This window comes from Chrysochloris asiatica, unplaced genomic scaffold, assembly GCF_000296735.1.
Source record: "Chrysochloris asiatica unplaced genomic scaffold, ChrAsi1.0 scaffold00003, whole genome shotgun sequence".
NCBI lineage: Eukaryota > Metazoa > Chordata > Mammalia > Afrosoricida > Chrysochloridae > Chrysochloris > Chrysochloris asiatica.
Window position 1 is genome coordinate 47,222,191 of NW_006408521.1, and position 14,743 is coordinate 47,236,933.

Sequence of the window (14,743 nt, forward strand, 5' to 3'; positions counted from 1 at the left end):
TCTCTCTCCACATTGAGCTATGGCATTGCTGTCAAATCAGTGTCTCTGTCTCCTCATGAGCCCCTCTCAACGGCTCCCCAGCCCCACAGTAATATTCTAGAGCCACACATTCCTCAGGCAAGGCTGAATCTGAAGTATTTTAATGCCTGATCTATATCTCCGTGTGGATTTTTATCATGAGGCCACTGGAAAGTTTTTTGATATCTCTTTGAAACAGATGTCAGCAAAGACTCCCAGCACAGATCAAGGGAAGGTTAAGGCCTTTAAGATGGGTCTGAATGTCCCTTTAACATCGCTCCATCTAATATCCTAATATACCTCGAGTCATTACCCTGTTTTTATAAGAAGCTCTGAACCATATGTTCGGGAACTAATTAAGCATACAAATCAAACCCTGGGATCAGGTGGGGCCCAGTTTAAATATCTTAACCTTTTATGATTATCTCAATTTAGAGAAAATTCAAAACACATTCAGAAGTTGTAGAAAATGAACTAACTAGGAATTTACTAGCCGGCATCTCTTCTTGATGTGGGATCATTTCTTTATGAGTCCAGTCTGGATTCCTGGGGAAATCCTCCTTGCTCACAACTTCCCAGGAAATGTAGACACTTGCCAGCCCGGGAGGCTCAGAGGGGCTACACCTGGATTAATCTTCTGCCCACCAGGAATCCCACTGGCTCCCATCCCCAGATGTCTCCCGGTGGCCAGAAGGAAGGGGGAAAAGAAGGGGACACTGAGCTCAGGTTTTATCTTCCCTTTTAATAGAAGGAATCAAGTGTGAAATGAGTTGGTGTGAAATCTTCCTACAGCCTATGGTGTTTTGGAGGAGCAGCTGGCTGAGATGTAACGTGCAAAGATCTGGCCAAGCCTGATATTGGCTGCAGGTGGCTGGGATAGAAAGTGAGGACTCCAAGGGCACCCCTCTTTTCTATGTGTTTGATTTTGGGGAGTTGGGGATGGGGAGGTGAGTGGCAGTTAGTCTTATCGCTTACCTATTTCTCGACATAAAGGTGAGGCTTTCTGCTCCCATACAGATTTACAACCCCAGAAACCCTTGCAGGATCACTATGAGTTGGTACCAACTCCACAGCACATAACCACCACCACCATTTCCACCACCTCCACCACTACCACCACTGCATATAGATAAAAAGCTGCTTGATCTATAAGCAACCAAACCAAATCCATGGCTGTCGAGTCAATTCCAACTTACAGCTTCCGAGGCTGTAAATCTTTATGGGTGCAGAACTCCTCATCATTCTCCCTCAGTGTGGCTGGTGGGTTTGATCTGCCAATCTTTGTGGTTAGCAGAACAGTGCTTATCCTATAGCACAACCACAGTTCCATGCTTAACCTATGTTGTTGTTGTTGTTAAGGTACCCTCTAGTCTGTTTTGATTCATAGTGACCCTGAATAGGGTTTCTGAGGAGCAGCTGGTGAGTTAGAACTGGCAACCTTGTGGTTTAAACCCACCTTGCTTACCCTATAGTGCCACACCAGGACTCCTGCTTAATCTATAAGGAATGTTAAAAATATATATACTTACCAAATCTAGCTGATTTGTAACAAAGGCTTAAATCTTTCAATTGTTCATTCAATGCATCTTTGTTGGGCACCTACTATATGCTGCACTAGACCATTAACTGCAAGATCAGGGGTTCAAACTTATAAGTCAGAAGCAACTCGATGTCATACAGCAACAACTGCATGCCAAGGCGTTCTGATAGGATAGTGGGTGGGTTACAAGTTGGGCTGCTAACCACAAGGTCAGCAGTTTGAATCTACCAGTCATGCCACAGAAAAAAGATGAAGCTTTCTGTTCCTGCAAAGAGTTGCAATCTTGGGAACCCTACACAGGTTCACTACAAGTCAGAACTGACTCGATGCACACCACCACCAACACCAATATGTAGCAGGTCCTGCTCTAGGCATGAGGGTTCCAGAGGCAGAGTCTTTATCTGGGCATGAAGCTGCCCCTGATGCAGGTGGTCAGTCAATGCACCAAGTCTGCATCTTTAAATCCCTGTCTTAATGTCCTCAGAACCACTAAAACTTTAGAATACGATTGTTAGATAAAATGCAGGATGCCTACAGTAATTTCAAATTTCAGATAAAACTTCAAAGCAAGCCATTGTCATCAAGTTTGTTCCCAACTCTTGGCAAGCCCATATGTTACAGAGTACATCTGACCTCCATGGCGTTATTTTGACTATAATTTTTATACAAGTCAATTGCCAGACCTTTCTTCCGTGGTGCCACTGGGTGGGTTTGAACTGCCAACCTTTCAGTCAGTAGTTATTGTTGCTGTTCAGTGCCGTCGAGTCAGTTCTGACTCATGTTGTTGTTGTTGTTATGTGCCGTGGAGTTGGTTCCGACCCATAGCGACCCTGCACAGGGTTTCCGAGGCTGTTAATCTTTACGGGAGCAGAACACCTCATCTTTCTCCCGCGGAACCGCTGGTAGTTTCGAACCGCTGACCTTACGGTTCGCAGCCCGATTCGTAACCACTACGCTACGACCCATTATAGGCTGATGGCTTCTTTTCTTAGCTTGCCCTAGCTTCCCTTAACATCTTTCTCATTTTTTTCCACAAGCACTCAAGGAGAGATTCACTCCCGTCAGATCAATGTCACTGCCGTAATGAAAACCACCACCCAAGCCCATGAAGGACTAGATCTGTCAAACCTTAATGAGAATGGTTCCGATTATGCAAAAAGCAACCTCATGCTTATTCTAATGTTACAAGTAAATATAAAACATTTAGAAATACTTGGCCTGGGCTTTTTTTTTTTTTTTTTTCAAGTACAGATGTCTGACTCCCTGCCAGTTTGTTATTAAAAATGCTACGGTGGTTTGGGTACAAAGATTGCTGTAAAAATAAAAGCTGATGCGCTTCGAGCATTCATTTCGACATTGCAGGGAAGCCGGCAACAGTGAGGTCAGAGCAGATGGTGACTAATGGCGGCTCTCAAGTTGGCACTGCACCATTTCTAGCTCCGTCCCTCTTCTGCCAAAACCCCACAGGACAGTCCGATTGCACCTCAAATCATGCATTGGCCTCTGCACCTCAGCCCCACCTGTTCCCTCTTGCCCTTGCTTGTGGCTTCTCCTAGCTCACCTTGTGTTTGCACTTTCCTGGCTTGTCCCCAGCTCGTGGCTCCTTCTACCTATTGGTCCAGCTTCTCAGACTAGCTTCTTTGGCATGACGATCCTTCTGCCTCCAGCCACTGTCTGCCATGTTATTCTGCTTCTTAGACTGTTGTTGTTGTTAAGTACCTTAGACTCAGTTCTGACTCATAGCAATCCTGCATAAGGTTTCCAAGGATCAGCTGGTGGGTTCGAACCACCAACTTGTGGTTAGCAGTCCAGTGTTTATCCTACAGTGCCACACCAGCTATTTCCCTATAGCTCTCTGAAATGGTCTTGTTAATTTCTCTCTTCCCCCAACCAGAATGTAAACTCTGTGAGGGTTGGGGCCTGGTCTGGTTTGTTTACATTGGTATCCCCAGTACCCAGAGCAGGGCTGGGTGTAGAGTAGTTGCTTAAGAAATAACTGTTTGAATGGCACTGCCAAGGCACACAGTCTGGCAATCCCTCATCCACTCTGGGGCCATAGCCAAGGGAAAGTGGCAGCATGTACACATTTTAATCAGTTCATGGAAAATACCAAAATTTGGGAGAATCCTGTAGGTTTGAAAGCATGATTTTAAGTCCAATGAGAATTTCTAGAGTGGTGCCTCAAATTATAACCACGGAAACGGCTTCTTTAATTTGCTCTAGTATTTGCCTACGTGTAGAACAGAAAAAAGATGGAGGGGGCTCAATGTATTAGCATAAATACTGTCACCCTGATTATCTTCATAAGGACTCCTTGGTGGGGCAAGTAGTTAAGGACTGGGCTACTAACCAAAAGGTTGGTGGTCTGAATCTACCCAGAGGCACCTTGGAAGAAAGATCTACCTCCAAAAGGTCCCAGTTACTGAAAATTTTCTGAAGCACCCTTCTACTCTGATGCATTTGCGGTTGCCATCCATTGAAATGGACTTAAAGGAAACAGCTTTGGTTTGTTAATTCTCTTCATATTTCAGGCAAATGTGCTGATCTGATGGGAACATTTGGGGTAGAAGGAGAGTTCTTCCTGGAAGCTCTGCTCCTTAGCTTGGCATTCAAGGCTCCTCACAGACTTGCTTCAATCTCCCGCCTCTCATTTCTTCTCCAACCTCCTTATGCAGCCTGCATCGTTGGCTCTGAGTTGTTGGCCCTGAAATCTGTTTCCCTTGTCTGCAGTTTGACTCTGACTGTGTCCTCTTTCCATACTGCCCTCCTAGCTGGGCAACAGGGACCTGGTTCAAAGATGGCCTCAAATCCACCCCCCCACACCCCACACCCCCCGGCAGTGAGCTCCTCTTCTGCTGCACTCATTTGGCATTTTACTTCATTTTCCTTGCCCCTTTCTACTTGATGCCAATCCTGACTTCAAACTCTTTAAGGAAAGGAACTGGGCCTCAGTTCTGTGTCCTCCACTGTCCCTAGCACAGTGATGTTTGTTGATAGAATGAATGGCATTTGTTGAGCAAGGACGGCCTCAAATCAGTAGTTCTGGGCAACAGTGAGGCAGTGTCAGGAAGCTAGGGTTGATCCGAATTCAGAACTTTTCCTTCCTCTTCCCTAAGACACGAGGGACAAGCAATGTGACTCATGGAATGGGCACTCTATACCCGCGTCTACCAGCCCCACGTGTCCAGAAGATGAGTCCAATAGATCAAATACCCAGCAAGCAGACTGAGCTTTTCTTTTTCCATTCAGATGCTTTCCTCTTGGCTTCCAACAGCCTGAAAAAGCTGAATTCCTGGGCGTTTTACAAACCTCTCCCATTCCCAACATATCCAAATATTTTAATCCAAAACTGTCCAAACAACAAGAAAATCCTCCAAGAAACTCATGAGCTAAGCCTCAACACCTGAGTCCAAGGATGTGGGATACGGATAGAAACAAATACTGTATTTTTGCCAGGTAAATATTCAAGCATGCAAATGTATTTCTCTCCAGCGGGTTGCAAACAGAACATGCATCTCATTCAGGGCTCAGATTCACCTACACAAGGATGGTCACTGGTTTCAGAGAATCTCACACCTATCAAGCCAGCTACTTTCCCTTTCTGGAGACCCAGGAGATTTGGAAATGTTCTGAGAGTGCTATGGTTTTCAAATAAAGCCCTGTACAAGCTTTTGATCTCTCTGTTGATGCTGTTCTTAAGTGTCTTAGAGTTGTTCTGACTTATATTGACCCAGTAAAGGGTTTTCTGGAGAGTTTAAACCTTGAGGTTCAAATGGATCTTGTATTCCTATGTTTATCCTACAGCACCACACCAGGACTCCTTGATCTATATTGTGGTTCGTAGTTATGTTCCTTGGAGTTCCTTGGAGTCAGTTCCGACTCATAGTGACCCTGTACAGGGTTTTCGAGCCTGAAAATCTTTAAGGGGGTAGAAAGCCTCATCTTTCTCCCGCAGAAGGGCTGGTAGTTTCAAACTGCTGACCCTGAGGTTAGCAGCCGATTCGTAACCACTACGCTATTAGAGCTCCTTCTTGATCTATATGTTGTTGTTGTTGTTGTTATTGTTGTGTGCTGTGGAGTTAGTTCCAACTCACAGCAACCCTGAACAGGGTTTCCGAGGCTGTAAATCTTTACGGAAGCAGAAAGCCTCCTCTTTCTCCCGCGGAACAGCTGGTAGTTTCGAACTGCTGACCTTGCGGTTCACAGCCCGATTTGTAACCACTACGCTACCAGAGCTCCTTCTTGAGCTATACAGGAGACTGTATATGCTTCTGCAACGCAAGCACATCAGCAGGCTGAGTTTAAATACTCCCTTCACGCACAGAATCTAGGTTTGTTATTTTGTATTTGGACACACACGTCCTTAAAGTTTCTACACAGATGATACATGGGCAGGTGAAACAGGAGACCTGTGATATTTCCAAGACTAACACCCAAGTGTGGCCTTGGCAGCTTTAGAGCCATTGTCATATTTTCAGCAAGCAATCACTGTTAGAGGGCGAGCTAGTGAAAATGTTTCCCTTAGACTCATCACAGATTGCAGCAGAAGGAAACACTCCATCACTGAAAAGTGTCACTAATGTATTCTATTAGATTTGCTTATCATGTTAAAGAGTATATTAAAAGGAAATGTTTGGAAAAGGGATGCCATAATGTGGTATGATGGATTGAGAATTCCTAATTTGGAAAAAATGTGCTAAGACAACATGATTGATGTGAATGACCTACTTTATTTCATAAGAAAGTATGAGTTGCCTCAGGCCCCTGGGTACACATATTTGGAAAAAGTTGTTTTTTTTCCACATTAAGTTTTTATTAACATTTTCAAAAGCTCAGAAACACCGTAGAAGGATATAAGTTGCAACTTGTCAAGGCAGACGTGTTTGCAGTTTATTCACTGCTGAGGGAAACTTCTCCCTTGCTGGAAGAGTTGCTGGATTAGACAAGTTTCTTGCCAAGAAAGCACCTGATTGGGGGCTGGGGGAGGGGGGGGGGAGATGACACCTTTTCCCCCTGATAAGAAATGACAAGGAAGAGGTATTTTTATTTAAATGGGTCTTCTGCTTCTTGAAGGGAGCAATTTCTCAGAATGATTATGAGTCCATAGAGCCCTCTGGCCACTTTTCCTGCCGCCGGGGACAAAGGATGACCACTGAGTTAGCCATTTTCTTTCTACCTTAGATGCTGGAGTCTAAAGCTAAGCCCAAGTATCATCATCGGACAGTCAGAAGTCTTGAGTTTGCCCCAGGTAACAAGGAACAGCCCTGAAACTACCCGAGGGTTGGTGGTTGACATAACCTTCAATTGCCTTTAAGATGCTGCTTCAATTGCCTTAAGAACTTAAGAAATGCCTATACTATGTTATAGTGTTTACTGAAGAAAATACGATTCTAAGAAAAAAATATGTGCAGTATGAAAAAGTGGAGTGGGGAGGGCTAACTGGCATAAGCTTTCTGGAGGGCAATTTGTCAATTTGTAGCAAAAATCTTAGCGTTCTGGAAACTGTTGGACCTAGAAATGTCACTTTTAGAAATGTCTCCAAAAGAAAGAAGGGTGAACATGCATGAAGTTTTAGCTGTTAGATGTTCATTTTAGGAATTGGAACACAAAGGAAAAGCTTCCAGCTAAATATCTGAGGGGAGGGAGTTACGAAAATAAATTTATATATTAAATGCAGCCACCTAACACGACAATGTCGGAGAACAGCATGGCAAAAACGTTATAATATTTTATCAGTTGGGAGAAGTGGGTTATAAAGCATCATGGATATTATGAGGTTATTTTTAAAACTAGGCATATGTGTTTTTACTTCAGTAGGTATACGAGTGGGTTCCCAAAAGTCTGTGGGAAAATTGTATATCTCTTAATTCCATTTTTCCACATGGTTTTTGAAGCCCCTCATATGGATAATGTTCTCTGAGGGATAAAGTACTGGGCTGCAAGGTCAGTTTGCACCACAAGGTTAGTGGTTCAAACATACCAGCTACTTCTTGGAAACCGTATACAGGGTCGCTATGAGTTGGGAACAACTCGATGGCACTCAACAACAACAAAGACGATAATGTATGTTTTTTTCCAATACCTTGAAGGATAGTCACCAACATTTTAAGAGTGACTATCTCTGAAAAGTCGGTTTTAAAAGTACTTTTTTGGTTCTTTGCTGTTTGTATCTTTTCTACACTAGACATGCTTTACTTAGGTAATAAAGTAGTTATTAATGGAAAATCCAAGGGATGCAGCTGATGGCATAATCAAAACAATAAGAGAGTTCACACAAGGATTCTCAGACACAGACGAAATCATTTTCTATGTAATAATTACAAGTTAAAAATGTAAAACGAAAAAATTATCTCATATACTGTAGCAAAAAATAAAAGGAGGCAAAAATTACTTACAAAAATAAAAATGCAATGAGTCATTCATATAATCAATATCTAAGCCCTGCTTTTAAATAAATATCAAAGTCAATCAAAGAAAATATAAATTAAATAAATGTCTGGTTCAGATTTCAGTTCTCCCCCAAAGTAACTTATGAACTGTACAGAATTCCTATTTAATTTCTGATGTTAAAAACCAACAAATTAATTCTAAATATTATCTAGAATGAGAAATATATAAAACAGATAATTTTTATAAAAGAAGAAAAAATGATAGAAGGTTTGGTTGCCCTTTTGGATTTTAAAAGATATTACAAAGCCACAGTAATTAAGCACTATAATGATATAGGAATCTCAAATAGATTAAAAGAATAAAATATGATGTAAAGTAAAATCAAATAAATTATGGAATAAAATATATATCTAAGGATTTAGCATGTAATGAAGGTGGCATTTCTAGCTTCTGGGAAACTAGTAGATTTTTTCATAAATGGTTATTAGAATAATTGTTCACCCATTTGGGTTGGGGAAGTAGGATTCCATCCCATGCCACATTCATAGAAAAAAAAAAATCTAAATGAATTAAAGATGTACACATTGTTTAAAATTCTAAAAATTATAAAAGAGACTACAGAATAATAATTTCAAAATGTTGAGGACAAGAAAGATCTTTCTTGAATAGAGATAAATCATAGAATTGATAGGGAAAAATTAACAATATTGATTACATGAATATCTAAATATTTGGGATGGGAACACAGTAAAAATAAATGGCAAGTTAAGGAAAACCTGCAACTTGTATGACAAGAGGTCATTTAAGGGCTTTAATGTGTAAAATGCTTCACTAAGTCACGTAAAAGACTGGGATCCTGGTGTGGCACTGCAGGGTAAGTACTGGAGTTCTAACTGTAAGGTTAGTGGTTCAAATCCACCAGTAGATCCCCAAAAGCCTTATACAAGGTCTTTATGCATCGTAACCAACTCAACAACACTTAACAACAATAACAACAGCCACTCTGACAGAAAAATTGGAAAATACAAACAAGCTCCTTACAGGAGACAAGATAAAAATGGCCACGAGGCATACAGAAATGTGACCAACCTCACAAACCATCAATTTAAAATTACAACAATAAAATAATATTTTCATCTACCACTATGAAAGTTTAAAAGGAATGATGGCCTTCAACGTGTTGAGAAATACTTCAAAATTCAATTGATGGCAGCAATTTAATGTTAGGAAACTGATTCTGTGGAAATACTCACAAAGTGGTCCAATGGGTGCTGGGAAATGAGGCAGTTCTGTACACGGATAGAGTGAGAGTCCGAGGTACACTGTTAGGGAGAGGAGAGCAAGCTGTAGTGTGGTACATCTGATGTGATCCTGGTTGCTGTTTAACAAGCTTCCATACCTATGTTTATGTTTAGAAGAATTTCTCTATAGAATATGGTGGTAGGAAAAGGGAACCATTTGCACTTTTACCTTTGCGTCTTCCGTCACACCTAAACATTTTTACAGTCATGTGTTGCTTTTATAATACAAATTCAAGAGGCAAATCTGACAGATCTGTCCAAAAATGTAGAACAGCTTGCCCAAGATTAGATACAGGGAGTCTGGTCTTCTGATTACCAGGCTCCCCATCACCTTCCCACCCGCCCCCCCACCCCCCCAGCTCCTGAGTCCTTGCTTCCGGCTGAGGAACAACCGGGACCAAGCAATAACCTTTCCCCCAAACCAGCTGATTCAGTGCATGATGATCCTGTGTGTGCAAAGTCACAGGGTTGCCAAGTCTGTTCAGAACCAGATTGCCACGTCTTTCTTCTGAGGCATGTGTTTGAACAACCAACTTTTAGGTTAATAGTAGAGTAAGAACTTACCTGTTTTCACCTCCCAGGGACTTCTCTGGAAAAGGAGACCATAAATGTCCTGTAAACACCATCTGTGGAGTTGTGGACCACCCCTCCCGAAGGCAATCTGGTTGGGTGTGGTCCACACTCAAGGTGTAGGTTTAATAGGTTTCAGGGTGGGACCCGACTCAGTAGTGATGGGCTTATCCAGTTCCACCTTGAGGGGCTGCCCAATTTATCTACTTGCCTTGTTCCTGCAGGCTCTGAAAGGACCCTTCCAGCTCATGAATGGTGAGTGGGCCAGGGAGCGGGGACTCCTTCCCCCACGCCCATGACTCTGACTCCTCCTGTCCCAGGAAGCCTTGCACAGCTACCAAGACAATACCATCCCAAAGCTGTTTGGGGTGATGGGGATGGGGGCTCAGGAAGGTGGGAAGAGGAGGACGCTTCACTTCAAAGTCTCCAACCATATCTGCTTACATTTCAAAGTGCTTTATAATTTATGTGTCCACCCTTCACTTCATTGGATCTTCAAAATCATCCCCCAAGTGAAGAAGCATTCTTCTTCTTCCCATGTTCTAGAAGAAACAGAGGGCCAAGAGGTTGAGCCATTTGTCTGAGATAGAGAGATATGAGACTTTGGATCTGCTTAGAGTGAATTCTCCACTTCTGCCACTCTGTTCTCGCTGGGTAAACACCCACACCCCAGACCACGGAAACAAGTCTATCTTGCTGGAGACTGATCTTGACCAAGGTTGCTTGGAGTTTGCTCCACCATCTCAGTATCTAGTACACCCGAACCTCCTCCTTGAGGGACAAAGACTCTCAGGACTGATTCTTTGGGGGTCCCAGAGAAGGGCAAAAATCTGGGGGGTTCTCTAGTGGAGGTTACTTTCTTGGCCAGGAAAGGCTTTTAACCACCAATGCCTGGTCTGTAAGCTCTGTGTCTGATTTATTCACTCATGTGTTCTGAGTTTACAGTACAAGTTCTGTATGTTTGCTGAATCCATTGGCTGACTGTCAGAGCCTGGACCCATCCCCACTCCTCCTCGGGCTCCCTCCGACCTTAGGTCATCCCTGTCCCTGCTCTGAGACTCTCCCTGGTGTTAGTGTTTAAGGCCCAGACGCCACCCAGGATGGCTGGGGGCTCTACGAGCTTTGTTTTCAGATTTAATAGGTTAAATCAAGAAATACAGAGGCAGAGCCTCCATGGAAGTAGAGGAAGAGTCCCATACTTCTCTTCTGAATCCACCTTTCTAGCAATCTTACCAGCACATCACTAATATTTTAACTCCAGCATGAGCAGCAATTGAAACCAGGGGCTTTACCTCTCACTTGCCTGTCTGTCCTCAGCACAGTACCTCATATGTGAACTAATATGTGGATAATGGTCTCCTCCTGCAACAACTTGCCAGGATAAGAATCAGAAGTTTAGGACTCCCTCCATTAACTGCCCAGAAAGAGCAAAGACTTGTCCCAGGCCACAAAGAAGGAGATAACAAGATTTGGGCAGGATGCATGAGCTGGTGTTTTAGTCACAGCTAAGACCAGTTTACTTGGCTTGGTTTGGGAAGCCACCAGAACTCCCCACATTAGCTCCAGTCAAAGCTCAATTACTGCTGGGAGAGGCCTGATGCTCCAATAATGAAGTCATATCTATGGCAAAGATCCTTGAGGCTACTTAATTGTGAAATAATTACATGTGCCTCAGAACTGGGAGATCAAGGATTTTTATCCAACATCCCATGATGCTCTTAAAAAAAGGTTTTACTATAAAGAGGTGGGGAGAGGCACGATTCCTGAGCCAGAACACTATGTTTCAATTCTACCTTTTAAGTTTAGGCCAGGGCTTTGGACTGGTTCCTGCTGGTTCGATCCTCTGCTGAGAAATTGTCATTCCACCCAAGATACACTGAATCAAAATCTACCTTTAATGAATTCCCAGAATATGTAAACAATCTCTTATGTATACATAAGAAACACCTGCAGATCTCTAAGTATCACCTGGGGATCTTGTTAGTATAGAGATTCTGAATTCATATATCTAGAGTGGAAATGTAAATTCTCAGCAGGGGGAGTTGATCTGGAATAAAACAGTTTGAGACCCTGCTTTGGCCTTCATTTCATCTATGTGTACTATAGAGGGCTTCAGAGATCCTGGAGAAATTCTACTATCTTTTCATTCCATTTTTCCACGAATTTTTTTTTTTAATTTAAATTTGAATATACTTTTTTACTACTTGTGTTGTCCTCCCTATATATGGATTTACTGTTTGACTGGAAATTGAATCACAAGGGTGACCAAGGGCCATCGTCTTGTGTTCCTCTAGTCTCTTTCTGACCAGTAAATGTAGTCTTTTTAATAATTATTAATTTTTTATATAATTTTGAGCTTTGTTTCATGTTTCCCCACTCTATTTGGGGCCTTCTAATGTGACCCCTTTCAGAGCAGTTTGTAGTAGTAGCTGGGCACCATCTAGTTCGTTCGGTCTTAGGGTCATAGAGACTGGTGTTCACACACTCCGTTAGTCCGCTGGACTCATTGATTGCCAGCATTCCATGAACTTCCTGAAGCATCCTCATGTATTCTCTATAGACATATTCAAACATTATAGAAGATTACAAGGGTAATGCTTGGCATCATAATCATATTGCTATAACTAAATTGTATCCATATGCACATGTGTCCTTGTTTAATTACATACACAACACACAAATGTGTTCCACTGTCAAAAATTAAATAAGAAGTACACACTACCATCAGTAAAAGTGTGGTCGACACTGTTCCACATAAATTCCCCTCACCTCTCCTGAAGCAACACTGTTGTTAGCCTGGTGTATCTTTCCAGAACCTTCCTTTGTGTTCAGATGTAAGTATGCACATGTTCAATGGTACCTAACAACAATGAACATGTGTAACTATATACCAGTATTAGTGAATAAATAATAATTAGTTTGTGAACACAAACAAGTAGTGTCTATTTTAAACATTAATGAGATCATATTATATGTTATTACATACAGTAGTATATATTATTAATAAGGATAATTATTAATATTATATGTTATACATAATAATACATATTATATATTATTATATATTGTCCTGGAACGTTCTTTTTTCCCTCTTAACAGTATTCCTGGAGGTTATTCCATGGTTCTATATAGAGATAGGAGTCCTGGTGTGGTGCTGTTGGCTAATGCATCAGACTGCAAAGTCATTTGAACCACAAAGTCGGTGGTTCAAGCTTATCAGCTGCTCCTTGGAAACCATATACAGGGTCACTATGGGTCAGAATCAACTAGATGGCACTTAACAACAAAAACATATAGAGGTAAATGACTTCTCTTTATTGAATGGTTTTCTGTAAATGCATCACCTTTTTTTTTTTTTTTTTTAAACCAGTCTTCCAATAAAGAGCATTTAGGATATTCTTTCTTTCTTTCTTTTAATATTCCAGAGAGTGAGTATATATAGCTTTGTTCAGACTTACATTTTCTGTCTCTCCCATGTAGCTGATTAGTAGCTGATTTATGACTGTAGACTGTCAGCCCCATGAAGGGAGAGAGTCTGTTTTGTCACTGCTATATCCCCTGGTGAGGCACTGTTGTTTAATGTGCTAGACTACAAAGTCTGTTTGAGCTACAAGGTCGGCGGTTCAAGCTCACCAGCTGCTCCTTGGAAACCCTATATAGGGTCGTTATAGGTCAGAACTGACTCTACGACACTTAACAACAACAACATATCCCTTGGCACAGCGTAAGTGCACAATAAATACTTGTTGAAATTGACCAGTAAGAAGGGGGCATAGTCAATATCTAAAAACCATTGCAGCAATTAAAACTTTAATTTACAAAACATTTTTACCCCTTAAAGGAGTCCTGGTATCAGAGTGGGTTATGCATTAGGCTGCTCAGTAGTTCAAATCCACCAGTAGCTCCACAGGATAAAGATGAGGCTTTCTGTACCCAGACAGATTTACAGCTCAGAATCACTTTACAGAGTAGCTATAAGTCAGAACCGACATGATGACATGCATTTGTAGCAGCAGTTTACTCCGCAGTCCCAGTCTATCTTCAGAACAACTGGGTGAGACTAGTTGTTGTTGTTGTTAAGTGCCATCGAGTCCGTTCCGACCCATAGCGACCCTGTACAGGGTTTCTGAGGGTGTAAATCTTTATGGGAGTAGAAAGCCTCATCTTTCTCCCGCGGAGCAGCTGGTAGTTTCGAACCGCTGACCTTAAGGTTCGCAGCCTGATTAGTAACCACTACGCTACCACAGCTCCTTAGGGTGAGGCTAGTAGGACCTGCATTATTGTTGGGTGCTGTTGACTCTATTTCAACTCATATTTTAACAAAACAGAGCTTCCGCATAGGGTTTTTTACAGGTGCGGATCATCAGGTCTTTTTTAAGCGAATCTATTGGGGGCATTGGAACCACTAAGCGTTTGGTCAGCAGTCAAGTGCTTAACTGTTATGCCATCAAAGTTCCTTCCTGCAACGTTAGTAATCCAATTTCCTGATAAAATGTGGTGCTTAGGATCAGCACTGGACTGTGAACCACAAGATCGGCAGTTTAAACCCACCAGCTGCTCCTTGGAAACCCTATACAGGGTTGCTATGAGTCAGAACTGATTCGATGGGACTTAACAACAACAGTAATTCAGTGACTAGAAGGCAGACAGGCAAGGGTTCAAATCCTTGCTCTCATATACTGTGTGTCTTTGGAAATTTTATATAACCTCCATAAGCCTCAATTTGTGATGTATACCTGCCCTCAAAGGGTTTTATGACAATTGTTATTCAGTGCCATAGACTCATAGTGACTCTGTATAGGGTTTGAAGAATAGCTGGTGAGCTTGAACCACCAACCTTGCAGTTCAAGGCAACTTTGCAGCCCAATGCATTAATCCACAGCGCCACACCAGGACACATGGTAACATATGTACAGTTCATGGC